The sequence below is a fragment of the Brachyhypopomus gauderio genome, unplaced genomic scaffold, assembly GCF_052324685.1.
Source record: "Brachyhypopomus gauderio isolate BG-103 unplaced genomic scaffold, BGAUD_0.2 sc414, whole genome shotgun sequence".
NCBI lineage: Eukaryota > Metazoa > Chordata > Actinopteri > Gymnotiformes > Hypopomidae > Brachyhypopomus > Brachyhypopomus gauderio.
The window spans coordinates 52,501-67,773 of record NW_027507235.1 but is presented as its reverse complement, the minus strand read 5'-3'; positions in this window follow the sequence as shown (position 1 = coordinate 67,773).

The following is a 15,273-nucleotide window of genomic DNA, read 5'->3' as shown; positions in this document are numbered from 1 at the left end:
AAGCGTTCATAGCGACGTCGCTTTTTGATCCTTCGATGTCGGCTCTTCCTATCATTGTGAAGCAGAATTCACCAAGCGTTGGATTGTTCACCCACTAACAGGGAACGTGAGCTGGGTTTAGACCGTCGTGAGACAGGTTAGTTTTACCCTACTGATATCATGTTGTTGCAATAGTAATCCCGCTCAGTACGAGAGGAACCGCAGGTTCAGACATTTGGTGCATGTGCTTGGCTGAGGAGCCACTGGTGCGAAGCTACCGTCTGTAGGATTATGACTGAACGCCTCTAAGTCAGAATCCTGCCTAAACGTAACGATACTAAGTGCCAAGGATCAAAGGTTGGTCTGGGTTAGCCGGGATCCCTAAGGAAGGGGGGACCCCGGTGAGCAGAGCCGCTCGCGAGCGGACAGGGGTGCTGCTGAAAGGGGGCAGCACTCACTCCGGTTGTGTCAATGCTTGTCTATGTTGAACCAGGTGCTAAATGACCTGTAAACGACCTGATTCTGAGCCAGGGTTTTGTAAGTGGCAGAGCAGCTACTTCGTTGCGATCCATTGAAAGTCATCCCTCGATTCAATCTTTTGTCGGCAATACACCGGCGCCGGGTGGCGGCGTATTGCTGTGTGGGAGTGGTGCCCCAACAGCAAATTTTTTTGCCTACGTAGTGTTATACCAGCAGCAGCCCTGGTTAAAGAAAGGCAAGGGGAATGCACTATTTCCCTTTAACGGTGTTATACCAGCAGCAGCCCTGGTTAAAGAAAGGCAAGGGGAATGCACTATTTCCCCTTAACGGTGTTATACCAGCAGCAGCCCTGGTTAAATAAAGGCAAGTAAATGGTATATTTCCCTTTAAAAGTGTTATACCAGCAGCAGCCCTGGTTAAAAAAAGGCAAGAAAATGCACAATTTCCTTAAAAAGTATTATACCAGCAGCAGGCCTGGTTAAAGAAAGGCAAGGGAAATGCACAATTTCCTTAAAAAGTATTATACCAGCAGCAGGCCTGGTTAAAGAAAGGCAAGGGAAATGCACAATTTCCTTTAAAAGTGTTATACCAGCAGCAGGCCTGGTTGAATAATGCACTAAGTTTTACTTTGTATACCATATGCATGTGGGAGTTATACCATATACATTTCAGAGTTATACCAGTAGCATGTGGGAGTTATACCATATACATTTCAGAGTTATACCAGTAGCACGTGGATCGAGAGGCGTGTGGCTTACTGGTTTAGTCCGAGGAGGGGGGCTTAAGTGTGGGCCTTAAAGGGTCGGCTGGAGATCAGGTTCTGGAGGTTGTGTATGTACCCTGGAGGTCAGTGAGGGCCAGGGTTGTGATGCTAGTGTGTGGCCGGGTTAAGGTGTGCATAGCTGGGCGGTGAAATCAAGCTTGAATGCATGCCCTGGATGTCAAAAATAATTTTCATTTAAATGACAAAGTCCCACTTTTAATCAACCATGGCTATAAGCCTACAGTGTGTAGCCGGGTCAAAGTGCACACAGGTCGGCATGAATTAATGTATGAAATGCATGCCCTGGATGTCAAAAATAATTTTCATTTAAATGACAAAGTCCCACTTTTAATCAACCATGGCTATAAGCCTACAATGTTTAGCGGGGTCAAAGTGCACACAGGTCGGCATGAATTAATGTATGAAATGCATGCCCTGGATGTCAAAAATAATTTTCATTTAAATGACAAAGTCCCACTTTTAATCAACCATGGCTATAAGCCTACAATGTTTAGCGGGGTCAAAGTGCACACAGGTCGGCATGAATTAATGTATGAAATGCATGCCCTGGATGTCAAAAATAATTTTCATTTAAATGACAAAGTCCCACTTTTAATCAACCATGGCTATAAGCCTACATTATGTAGCGGGCTCAAATAACACTTTGGTCGGCATGAATTAATGAATGAAATGCCTCCTCTGGATGTCAAAAATAATTTTCATTTAAATGACAAAGTCCCACTTTTAATCAACCAGGCCTATAAGCCTGCTTTGTGTGGCCGGGCAAAGGATCAGATAGCTTGGGGACAGATTTTAAACAGAAAAGGCAGTTTGTGGAGCTCAGTAATAATTTTGAATGGGGAAAAAAAAGGAAAACGGTGGAGTAATGCTGCCATCTTTTGGGTAAAAAATGTCGGTGCGCCTATAATTTAAAAGTGGGTTTTCTGGATGTTTTAAAAGACCCAGGCCTATCACTCTAGTGTGTGTGGCGGGCTCAGAGTATGCCTAAGGTGGGGTAACTATTTTAAACATTTTACTAATTTCTGGATGTATTAAATCATCCATGTGTCTCATCCTAGTGTGTGTGGCGGGCTCAGAGTATGCCTAAGGTGGGGTAACTATTTTAAACATTTTACTAATTTCTGGATGTATTAAATCATCCATGTGTCTCATCCTAGTGTGTGTGGCGGGCTCAGAGTATGCCTAAGGTGGGGTAACTATTTTAAACATTTTACTAATTTCTGGATGTATTAAATCATCCATGTGTCTCATCCTAGTGTGTGTGGCGGGCTCAGAGTATGCCTAAGGTGGGGTAACTATTTTAAACATTTTACTAATTTCTGGATGTATTAAATCATCCATGTGTCTCATCCTAGTGTGTGTGGCGGGCTCAGAGTATGCCTAAGGTGGGGTAACTATTTTAAACATTTTACTAATTTCTGGATGTATTAAATCATCCATGTGTCTCATCCTAGTGTGTGTGGCGGGCTCAGAGTATGCCTAAGGTGGGGTAACTATTTTAAACATTTTACTAATTTCTGGATGTATTAAATCATCCATGTGTCTCATCCTAGTGTGTGTGGCGGGCTCAGAGTATGCCTAAGGTGGGGTAACTATTTTAAACATTTTACTAATTTCTGGATGTATTAAATCATCCATGTGTCTCATCCTAGTGTGTGTGGCGGGCTCAGAGTATGCCTAAGGTGGGGTAACTATTTTAAACATTTTACTAATTTCTGGATGTATTAAATCATCCATGTGTCTCATCCTAGTGTGTGTGGCGGGCTCAGAGTATGCCTAAGGTGGGGTAACTATTTTAAACATTTTACTAATTTCTGGATGTATTAAATCATCCATGTGTCTCATCCTAGTGTGTGTGGCGGGCTCAGAGTATGCCTAAGGTGGGGTAACTATTTTAAACATTTTACTAATTTATGGAGGAAAAAAAAGACCCAGCATTTTGCATTCAAATGTGCAGGGCGCACCGGCGTTTAAAGTCCAAAAGATGGCAGCATTACTCCACCGTAGTAATTATTTTCCTCCTTAAAGCTGTATACCATATGTTTCTGGAGGAATTAAATTCAGGCCTATAAGCCTACTGTGTGTGGCCGGCTCTTAGTGCACATTCTTAGGCTATGTATTTAATACAGAATAATGATTTTCTGGATGTATTAAATCATCCAGGGCTCTCATCCTACTGTGTGTGGCCGGCTCTTAGTGCACCTTTTTAGGCAATGTATTTTATACAGAATGATGATTTTCTGGATGTATTAAATCATCCAGGGCTCTCATCCTACTGTGTGTGGCCGGCTCTTAGTGCACCTTTTTAGGCAATGTATTTTATACAGAATGATGATTTTCTGGATGTATTAAATCATCCAGGGCTCTCATCCTACTGTGTGTGGCCGGCTCTTAGTGCACCTTTTTAGGCAATGTATTTTATACAGAATGATGATTTTCTGGATGTATTAAATCATCCAGGGCTCTCATCCTACTGTGTGTGGCCGGCTCTTAGTGCACCTTTTTAGGCAATGTATTTTATACAGAATGATGATTTTCTGGATGTATTAAATCATCCAGGGCTCTCATCCTACTGTGTGTGGCCGGCTCTTAGTGCACCTTTTTAGGCAATGTATTTTATACAGAATGATGATTTTCTGGATGTTTTAAATAGACACAGAGACGAATAACTCTTTCAACCTTTTATTGGTTCATCCAATGCCTGCATTCTGAGTTCTCTTACCCTGAATGCATCACTCAGGGTAGGTATAGATGCATAGAACCGATCTGCAGTCTCCATGGTATGGCACATGCTTTTACAAACTAACATGCGGTTCTCAGTGCTGAGATGTCTGACTTGGTTACTGACTGATGTTCGGATTATGGTAAACCCGATAGGTCCATCCATGCCTGCATGTTTCCATGCCCTTTGAAAGAGGTGGGTAATTTTGGTCATTTTTTTCCCTTGACTCTGAAAGACATACAAGCACTTTTTGTCTCCATAGCAGTAAGAGATGTCAGCCATGGCTCTTAACCATGTAGCCTCTTCAGGCATCAGGGCGAGGTATGCCGAGCCGTATCTCCTGTCCGTTTTGTGTCGATCAACCTGGGGAAATATGGATGTTACAAAAGACCCATGCCTCTCATGTTACTGTGTGTGGCGGGGGTAAGGTGGACTTATGTGGGCTTACCCAGACGACTGTACGGCCTTTGTCATCTTGGTCTGCGTTGTCTACTTGGTCCTTGGTCATATTGTAAAGAACCACAGGTCTATGGCCTGTTACCATCCCGAGATACCCTGTCAGATACCCTTGTAAGAGGCAATATGTGTCGTCTCTGGCCTCCTCCCTCATCTGGTCTGGAAGATAAAACCACCATGTTTAAAACATGTATGCCTATAAATGTGCACCTGTTGCGGGCTTGATATGTCTGTATTATGGCACTCACCTATGAGCCTGGGTATTTCCACTACTGCTATCTTCATAAATCTCTCAAAATCCTGGGTGGATTTTAGTTGTTCTGTAAGTGGATAAGTCAAAGGTTATACCATATGCATATGGATGTAATTTCTCCAGAATGTGCATGTGGATGTCAACATACTTGATTTAAGTCTTCTCACTGCCTGCCGGTGGCATCTCATATGTCTAGTGTGATCCTTCAGTAGCTTTTTGATTTGAAGGAGTATCTGTTTGATCTGGTGTGTTTGAAGGCCCAGTGTGTCCAGGTGGAAGGCTCGTGCGTGCTTTATAAAAGACATAGCGTTTATAAGCATGATATGTACCGTAGGGTGGCTATACTTGCTTTGGATCAGAGCAGACGGCCACTGTCTTAGTCTCTCCAGGTTGTGGATGAATTTAAGGCTATGGAAGTCGTGCTTGCTTGTGTCTTCGGCCATGTGGAGAATGAATTTTAGGGCGTGCGTCCTTCTTTGTTGGCCGTTTTCTGAGTCTTTCACTGTGGGATTAGAGCGTACGTGAAAGGCCTGGTAGTCGTCTAGGGCCACTTCCACCCTGGTTCCTTCCAAAGCTTCGGGTAAGATCAAATGCCTCCCCTTCCTAAGTGTGTTGCCTTCGGCCTCAGAATCGCTTGAGCTTGATGGTGAACCCACCGCCTCGTACTCAGAATGGCTGGATGCCGGTTCTTCCACGGCATGGCCATCACAGTTTGACCCTTCAGACGTGTCCGGCTCTGGGTTAAATGTAGTTTGGCTGTCACCAGTTTCCTCGGGTGTCTCACAGGCTACACTGTCTTTTGAACTCTGGGTCTTACGGTATTTCTCTAACAATTTGCCCATAAAAAGTCGCTTCGCCTGGGCTACCATTTTCATTTTTTGGGTACCGTGTACATTATGGGTAGAGCTTAAGTGCATGTCCAACCTCACCAAAGACTTCTTGTCACAGATTTCACAATCTAGCCGTACTGAACAACGATTGCTAGCCAGCCTAGCTATCAAACCGGTCTCCTTGTCATCGATTTCATGAACCGTTTTTAAGTGTTTTTTCAGCCTAGTGCACTTAACTTTACACATTGGACATTTCTGCCAAAGATAGTGAAAAAAAGAGACAAAATTAGTTATAATTTATATGATTAATTTAGTTTTAAAATGCCCGAAATGCTGGTACTTACCGTCTGTCTGCCTGCCATCTTCAAGCCGCTGTGATGCTAATTAAGCTTCCTTAATAGAACACACCTGGTCCCTAATCAAGAGGGCGGGAAAGGCACATTCCACATTGCGCATTGCGTGTTCCGTATTGCCTTTTTAAATTAAATATACCAGAGGCATAGACACTTAGAAAAAAATAGAGGCCTTTTTAAATTAAATATACCAGAGGCATAGACACTTAGAAAAAAATAGAGGCCGTTTTAAATAAAATATACCAGAGGCATAGACACTTAGAAAAAAAATAGAGGCCTTTTTAAATTAAATATACCAGAGGCATAGACACTTAGAAAAAAATAGAGGCCTTTTTAAATTAAATATACCAGAGGCATAGACACTTAGAATAAAATAGAGGCCTTTTTAAATAAAATATACCAGAGGCATAGACACTTAGACTAAAATAGAGGCCTTTTTAAATTAAATATACCAGAGGCATAGACACTTAGAATAAAATAGAGGCCTTTTTAAATAAAATATACCAGTAGCATAGACACTTAGAATAAAATAGAGACCTTTTTAAATTAAATATACCAGAGGCATAGACACTTAGAATAAAATAGAGGCCTTTTTAAATAAAATATACCAGAGGCATAGACACTTAGAATAAAATAGAGGCCTTTTTAAATTAAATATACCAGTAGAAAAGACACTTTGAGTAAAAAAGGCCATTTTAAATAAAATATACCATGGCCAAATGAACTTAGAATAAAAGAGGAGAGTTTAGTTTAAATTATACCATGGTTAAATGCTGTTAGAAAAAAAGTGCACAGTTTAATCTTATTTGGAAGGCGCATTGACTCTTAAAGTCCACAAGATGTCACCGGTACTCCATCGTTTTTTTTCTGTTATACCATATGTACGTGCCACTGGGTGGACCCTCCAGACACCTCAGCCTAGTTGAAGTGTCCGATGAAGGTGCACTCATCTGGGCATGAGGTAAAGTTATTATACCAACATCATGTGGAGGTTTTCAAGTCAGAATTTGCACAAAGTCCCTAAATATACCAGAAGCATGGAGTTTTATGAGTGAATTAGTCTATGTCCCTTACTTTGTTAGACCATACACAAGATATTTTCTTCAGGAAATGCACAGAGTCCAATGCTATAACATTGCCAGGTGGTGGCTTTAAGGGAAAAAAGCATAAAAGTGTCCGAAAAACATGCTCTTTAGCTCGGGTACATCCCCAGGATCAAGAAAAATTGTCAGTTTTTTTTTCTATCTTGCTTAGAAATAGGTGTAAATTGACTCTGAAGTGTCATATCAGGCAATGCACAGAGTCCTTAAATATACCAGTAGCATGAGGTTTTTGTTGGAAATTAGTCTATTTCCCTTCCTGAGTTAGACCATATACAAGTAGTAATCTTCAGGCAATGCACAGAGTCCTTAAATTTACCAGTAGCATGAGGTTTTTGTTGGAAATTAGTCTATTTCCCTTCCTGAGTTAGACCATATACAAGTAGTAATCTTCAGGCAATGCACAGAGTCCTTAAATATACCAGCAGCAGGTGGTGGCTTTTAGTGAAAAAAGCATAAAAGTGTCCAAAAAACATGCTCTTTAGCTCAGGTACATCCCCAGGATCAAGAAAAATTGTCAGTTTTTTTCTCTATCTTGCTTAGAAATAGGTGTAAATCCAGTCTGAAGTGTCTGATCAGAAAATGCACTAAGTCCATTTTTTCTGTTATACCATACGCATTTGCCACTGGGTGGCTCCTCCAGACACATCTGTCCACTTGGAGTGTCCAATGAAGGTGCACTCATCTGGGCATGAGGTAAAGTTATTAAGCTTCCTTAATAGAACACACCTGGTCCCTAATCAAGAGGGCGGGAAAGGCACATTCCACATTGCGCATTGCGTGTTCCGTATTGCAGCCATCCCTAAGCAGTAGGTCGCGCTGGGATTGCTCATTGCGTATTGCGTGTTCCGTATTGCAGCCATCCCTAAGCAGTAGGTCGCGCTGGGATTGCTCATTGCGTATTGCGCATTGCGTGTTCCGTATTGCAGCCATCCCTAAGCAGTAGGTCGCGCTGGGATTGCACATTGCGTATTGCGTGTTCCGTATTCCGACCATCCCTATTTAAGGGTTAGGCGCTGTTAAGATTTTTCAAAGTCCAAGAATATACCAGCAGCATAGACACTTAGAATAAAAAAGAGGCCGTTTTAAATAAAATATACCAGTAGCATAGACACTTAGAATAAAATAGAGGCCTTTTTAAATTAAATATACCAGAGGCATAGACACTTAGAATAAAATAGAGGCCTTTTTAAATTAAATATACCAGAGGCATAGACACTTAGACTAAAATAGAGGCCGTTTTAAATAAAATATACCAGTAGCATAGACACTTAGAATAAAATAGAGACCTTTTTAAATTAAATATACCAGAGGCATAGACACTTAGAATAAAATAGAGGCCTTTTTAAATTAAATATACCAGAGGCATAGACACTTAGACTAAAATAGAGGCCGTTTTAAATAAAATATACCAGTAGCATAGACACTTAGAATAAAATAGAGACCTTTTTAAATAAAATATACCAGAGGCATAGACACTTAGAATAAAATAGAGGCCTTTTTAAATTAAATATACCAGAGGCATAGACACTTAGACTAAAATAGAGGCCGTTTTAAATAAAATATACCAGTAGCATAGACACTTAGAATAAAATAGAGGCCTTTTTAAATTAAATATACCAGAGGCATAGACACTTAGAATAAAATAGAGGCCTTTTTAAATTAAATATACCAGAGGCATAGACACTTAGAATAAAATAGAGGCCTTTTTAAATAAAATATACCAGTAGCATAGACACTTAGAATAAAATAGAGACCTTTTTAAATTAAATATACCAGAGGCATAGACACTTAGAATAAAATAGAGGCCTTTTTAAATAAAATATACCAGAGGCATAGACACTTAGAATAAAATAGAGGCCTTTTTAAATTAAATATACCAGTAGAAAAGACACTTTGAGTAAAAAAGGCCATTTTAAATAAAATATACCATGGCCAAATGAACTTAGAATAAAAGAGGAGAGTTTAGTTTAAATTATACCATGGTTAAATGCTGTTAGAAAAAAAGTGCACAGTTTAATCTTATTTGGAAGGCGCATTGACTCTTAAAGTCCACAAGATGTCACCGGTACTCCATCGTTTTTTTTCTGTTATACCATATGTACGTGCCACTGGGTGGACCCTCCAGACACCTCAGCCTAGTTGAAGTGTCCGATGAAGGTGCACTCATCTGGGCATGAGGTAAAGTTATTATACCAACATCATGTGGAGGTTTTCAAGTCAGAATTTGCACAAAGTCCCTAAATATACCAGAAGCATGGAGTTTTATGAGTGAATTAGTCTATGTCCCTTACTTTGTTAGACCATACACAAGATATTTTCTTCAGGAAATGCACAGAGTCCAATGCTATAACATTGCCAGGTGGTGGCTTTAAGGGAAAAAAGCATAAAAGTGTCCGAAAAACATGCTCTTTAGCTCGGGTACATCCCCAGGATCAAGAAAAATTGTCAGTTTTTTTTTCTATCTTGCTTAGAAATAGGTGTAAATTGACTCTGAAGTGTCATATCAGGCAATGCACAGAGTCCTTAAATATACCAGTAGCATGAGGTTTTTGTTGGAAATTAGTCTATTTCCCTTCCTGAGTTAGACCATATACAAGTAGTAATCTTCAGGCAATGCACAGAGTCCTTAAATTTACCAGTAGCATGAGGTTTTTGTTGGAAATTAGTCTATTTCCCTTCCTGAGTTAGACCATATACAAGTAGTAATCTTCAGGCAATGCACAGAGTCCTTAAATATACCAGCAGCAGGTGGTGGCTTTTAGTGAAAAAAGCATAAAAGTGTCCAAAAAACATGCTCTTTAGCTCAGGTACATCCCCAGGATCAAGAAAAATTGTCAGTTTTTTTCTCTATCTTGCTTAGAAATAGGTGTAAATCCAGTCTGAAGTGTCTGATCAGAAAATGCACTAAGTCCATTTTTTCTGTTATACCATACGCATTTGCCACTGGGTGGCTCCTCCAGACACATCTGTCCACTTGGAGTGTCCAATGAAGGTGCACTCATCTGGGCATGAGGTAAAGTTATTAAGCTTCCTTAATAGAACACACCTGGTCCCTAATCAAGAGGGCGGGAAAGGCACATTCCACATTGCGCATTGCGTGTTCCGTATTGCAGCCATCCCTAAGCAGTAGGTCGCGCTGGGATTGCTCATTGCGTATTGCGTGTTCCGTATTGCAGCCATCCCTAAGCAGTAGGTCGCGCTGGGATTGCTCATTGCGTATTGCGCATTGCGTGTTCCGTATTGCAGCCATCCCTAAGCAGTAGGTCGCGCTGGGATTGCACATTGCGTATTGCGTGTTCCGTATTCCGACCATCCCTATTTAAGGGTTAGGCGCTGTTAAGATTTTTCAAAGTCCAAGAATATACCAGCAGCATAGACACTTAGAATAAAAAAGAGGCCGTTTTAAATAAAATATACCAGTAGCATAGACACTTAGAATAAAATAGAGGCCTTTTTAAATTAAATATACCAGAGGCATAGACACTTAGAATAAAATAGAGGCCTTTTTAAATTAAATATACCAGAGGCATAGACACTTAGACTAAAATAGAGGCCGTTTTAAATAAAATATACCAGTAGCATAGACACTTAGAATAAAATAGAGACCTTTTTAAATTAAATATACCAGAGGCATAGACACTTAGAATAAAATAGAGGCCTTTTTAAATTAAATATACCAGAGGCATAGACACTTAGACTAAAATAGAGGCCGTTTTAAATAAAATATACCAGTAGCATAGACACTTAGAATAAAATAGAGACCTTTTTAAATAAAATATACCAGAGGCATAGACACTTAGAATAAAATAGAGGCCTTTTTAAATTAAATATACCAGAGGCATAGACACTTAGACTAAAATAGAGGCCGTTTTAAATAAAATATACCAGTAGCATAGACACTTAGAATAAAATAGAGGCCTTTTTAAATTAAATATACCAGAGGCATAGACACTTAGAATAAAATAGAGGCCTTTTTAAATTAAATATACCAGAGGCATAGACACTTAGAATAAAATAGAGGCCTTTTTAAATAAAATATACCAGTAGCATAGACACTTAGAATAAAATAGAGACCTTTTTAAATTAAATATACCAGAGGCATAGACACTTAGAATAAAATAGAGGCCTTTTTAAATAAAATATACCAGAGGCATAGACACTTAGAATAAAATAGAGGCCTTTTTAAATTAAATATACCAGTAGAAAAGACACTTTGAGTAAAAAAGGCCATTTTAAATAAAATATACCATGGCCAAATGAACTTAGAATAAAAGAGGAGAGTTTAGTTTAAATTATACCATGGTTAAATGCTGTTAGAAAAAAAGTGCACAGTTTAATCTTATTTGGAAGGCGCATTGACTCTTAAAGTCCACAAGATGTCACCGGTACTCCATCGTTTTTTTTCTGTTATACCATATGTACGTGCCACTGGGTGGACCCTCCAGACACCTCAGCCTAGTTGAAGTGTCCGATGAAGGTGCACTCATCTGGGCATGAGGTAAAGTTATTATACCAACATCATGTGGAGGTTTTCAAGTCAGAATTTGCACAAAGTCCCTAAATATACCAGAAGCATGGAGTTTTATGAGTGAATTAGTCTATGTCCCTTACTTTGTTAGACCATACACAAGATATTTTCTTCAGGAAATGCACAGAGTCCAATGCTATAACATTGCCAGGTGGTGGCTTTAAGGGAAAAAAGCATAAAAGTGTCCGAAAAACATGCTCTTTAGCTCGGGTACATCCCCAGGATCAAGAAAAATTGTCAGTTTTTTTTTCTATCTTGCTTAGAAATAGGTGTAAATTGACTCTGAAGTGTCATATCAGGCAATGCACAGAGTCCTTAAATATACCAGTAGCATGAGGTTTTTGTTGGAAATTAGTCTATTTCCCTTCCTGAGTTAGACCATATACAAGTAGTAATCTTCAGGCAATGCACAGAGTCCTTAAATTTACCAGTAGCATGAGGTTTTTGTTGGAAATTAGTCTATTTCCCTTCCTGAGTTAGACCATATACAAGTAGTAATCTTCAGAATATGCACAAAGTCCATAAATATACCAGCAGCACGAAGTTTTCAAGTGGAAAATATTCTATGTCGCTTCATTTGGTATACCATAGGCGTCAGTTTTCGGCGAAAATAATTCTATGTCGATAAAAATGTTATACCATACGTATGATTTTGTGTTCAAAAATCGCACTATGTTCCAATTTTGACCAAGGGGTGGATCATCCAGAGGCCTCGATCCTCTGACAGTGCCCGCCGAATGTGCACCCAGACGGACATGCATCTCATTCCCCCTGTCTGGATGATTTTATGAATGGGTGATATGCAAACACCTACCATCAGGTATATAGGGGAGAGGGTCTTCTGAAAGCCACATATATGGTATACCATAAATGAAGACAAGGATTATGGCGCACGCTTTGCCCGACCAAAGGTCACTCCCTGGGCATTTTAGAGGATTTGAGAGGCCTCTTTATGGATCTCACAAATGATCCATGCATGGAATTTTGCACACTTTATCCGAATAAAGTGCACTTTTGGGCTTATGAGAGTAGGTTGGTATGCCTCTCTCTGGATGTGAGGAAGGATCCAGGAATAAAGGCATGTAATGCCACACAATTTATCCGACTAAATGACACTCTTGGGCTTATGAGAGAGGATGAGGGGCCTCTCTGTGGATGTCAGAAAGGCTCCATGCATGAAAGCATGTAATGTCACACACTTTATCCGATTAAAGTGTACATGTTGGGCTTATGATTAAGCATGAGGGCCCTATATGTGGATGTCAGAAAGGTTCCAGGCTTAAAGGCATGTAATGTCACACACTTTATCCGATTAAAGTGTACATGTTGGGCTTATGATTAAGCATGAGGGCCCTATATGTGGATGTCAGAAAGGCTCCATGCATGAAAGCATGTAATGCCACACACTTTATCCGATTAAAGTGCACATTTGGGCTTATGATTAAGCATGAGGGCCCTATGTGTGGATGTCAGAAAGGCTCCATGCATGAAAGCATGTAATGCCACACACTTTATCCGATTAAAGTGTACATGTTGGGCTTATGATTAAGCATGAGGGCCCTATATGTGGATGTCAGAAAGGTTCCAGGCTTAAAGGCATGTAATGTCACACACTTTATCCGATTAAAGTGCACATTTGGGCTTATGATTAAGCATGAGGGCCCTATGTGTGGATGTCAGAAAGGCTCCATGCATGAAAGCATGTAATGCCACACACTTTATCCGATTAAAGTGCACATTTTGGGCTTATGATTAAGCATGAGGGCCCTATGTGTGGATGTCAGAAAGGCTCCATGCATGAAAGCATGTAATGTCACACACTTTATCCGATTAAAGTGTACATGTTGGGCTTATGAGAGTAGGTTGGTATGCCTCTCTCTGGATGTGAGGAAGGATCCAGGAATAAAGGCATGTAATGCCACACAATTTATCCGACTAAATGACACTCTTGGGCTTATGAGAGAGGATGAGGGGCCTCTCTGTGGATGTCAGAAAGGCTCCATGCATGAAAGCATGTAATGTCACACACTTTATCCGATTAAAGTGCACATTTGGGCTTATGATTAAGCATGAGGGCCCTATGTGTGGATGTCAGAAAGGCTCCATGCATGAAAGCATGTAATGTCACACACTTTATCCGATTAAAGTGTACATGTTGGGCTTATGATTAAGCATGAGGGCCCTATGTGTGGATGTCAGAAAGGCTCCATGCATGAAAGCATGTAATGTCACACACTTTATCCGATTAAAGTGTACATGTTGGGCTTATGATTAAGCATGAGGGCCCTATGTGTGGATGTCAGAAAGGCTCCATGCATGAAAGCATGTAATGTCACACACTTTATCCGATTAAAGTGTACATGTTGGGCTTATGATTAAGCATGAGGGCCCTATATGTGGATGTCAGAAAGGTTCCAGGCTTAAAGGCATGTAATGCCACACACTTTATCCGTTTAAAGTGCACGCTTCGGCTTAAGAGAGGAGTTGAGAGGCCTCTCCCTGGAAGTCACAGATGATCCAGGCCTGCAATGGCAGACACTATATCACTTTATCCGAGTAAGAGGCTCCCTCTGAGCAAAGTAGGGGGGGAGTGAGGCCCCCCCCGGAGGTCTGAAAAGATCCAGGCCTTTAAATGACACGGGCTGTGCCCGAGCAAAGTGCCCACGCTGGGCAAGGGTGGAGGCGTGATGCTCCCCCTTATGGAGGTCGTCCTACCTCCATCCTCACGTAATGTATTTCGACCTGTGCGTATCCGGAGGGTGCTATGCGCAAGCCCGGAAGATGCTGGTTTCGGCTGGCCTTACCGGATCCAATGGTATAGCACCTAGGTGCGCTCTAAGGCCGTAAACCCCCCCCATGTGTTTGAGAATGGTAGGTGTTATACCATTGCCACGAACCACTTATTGAATCAGCCATGCCCTTTCGGCAATCGAGTCTCAGAGGTGTGTCCGAGGGAAGATTTGCCTTGGCGGGCATGGCTGTCTGGCATCTCCCCGACCCTGGAGGAATGCGCTAACGGTGTAATGCAAACACCTACCAGCAGGTATATAGGGGAGCATGCTTTCTGAGCCTTATATGATTGTACCATAATAAGGATCAGAAGAAAGGCAGTGCGTTAAGGTGAACTAGCCCGACTCTAATGCACCTTGACGGCTTAAGGGGAGGGATAAGTGACCCCTGCTGATGGAGGTCAAAGACATCCGTGTCTCTCAGGCCTTCGAACCACTGCTTGCGCCCGACCGAAATGCCACTGCTGGGCATGGGTGTAAGAGTGGTGACCCCCCTTATGGAGGTCTGTCCAACCTCCAGCCTGCATGCTCCACCTCGGCCTGTGCGTATCCGGAGGGTGCTGTGCGCAAGCCCGGAAGATGCTGGTTTCGGCTGGCCTTACCGGATCCAATGGCACAGTACCTAGGTGCGCTCTAAGACCGTTATCCGAACCCAAGTCCGCCAGGGGTTTTTCTGTTATACCAGTAGCATCGACCATCACTTTGATCAGCCAGGCCTTTTCGGGGGTCGAGCGTCCGAGGTGTGTCCGAGGGAAGATTTGCCTTGGCGGGCATGGCTGGCGAGTACCTCCCCGGCCGTGGAGGAAAACGCATACGGTGCATTGCAAACACCTACCAGCAGGTATATAGGAGAGCATGTCTCTTGAGTTCATCCTAACCTTATAATGGTTATCCCATTCATAAGGCCTGGATGCAAGGCGGTGCGTGAAGGTAACATTAGCCTGACTCTAACACTTTCACCGGTTAGGGGTGGAGTGGTGACCCCCCTAACACTGG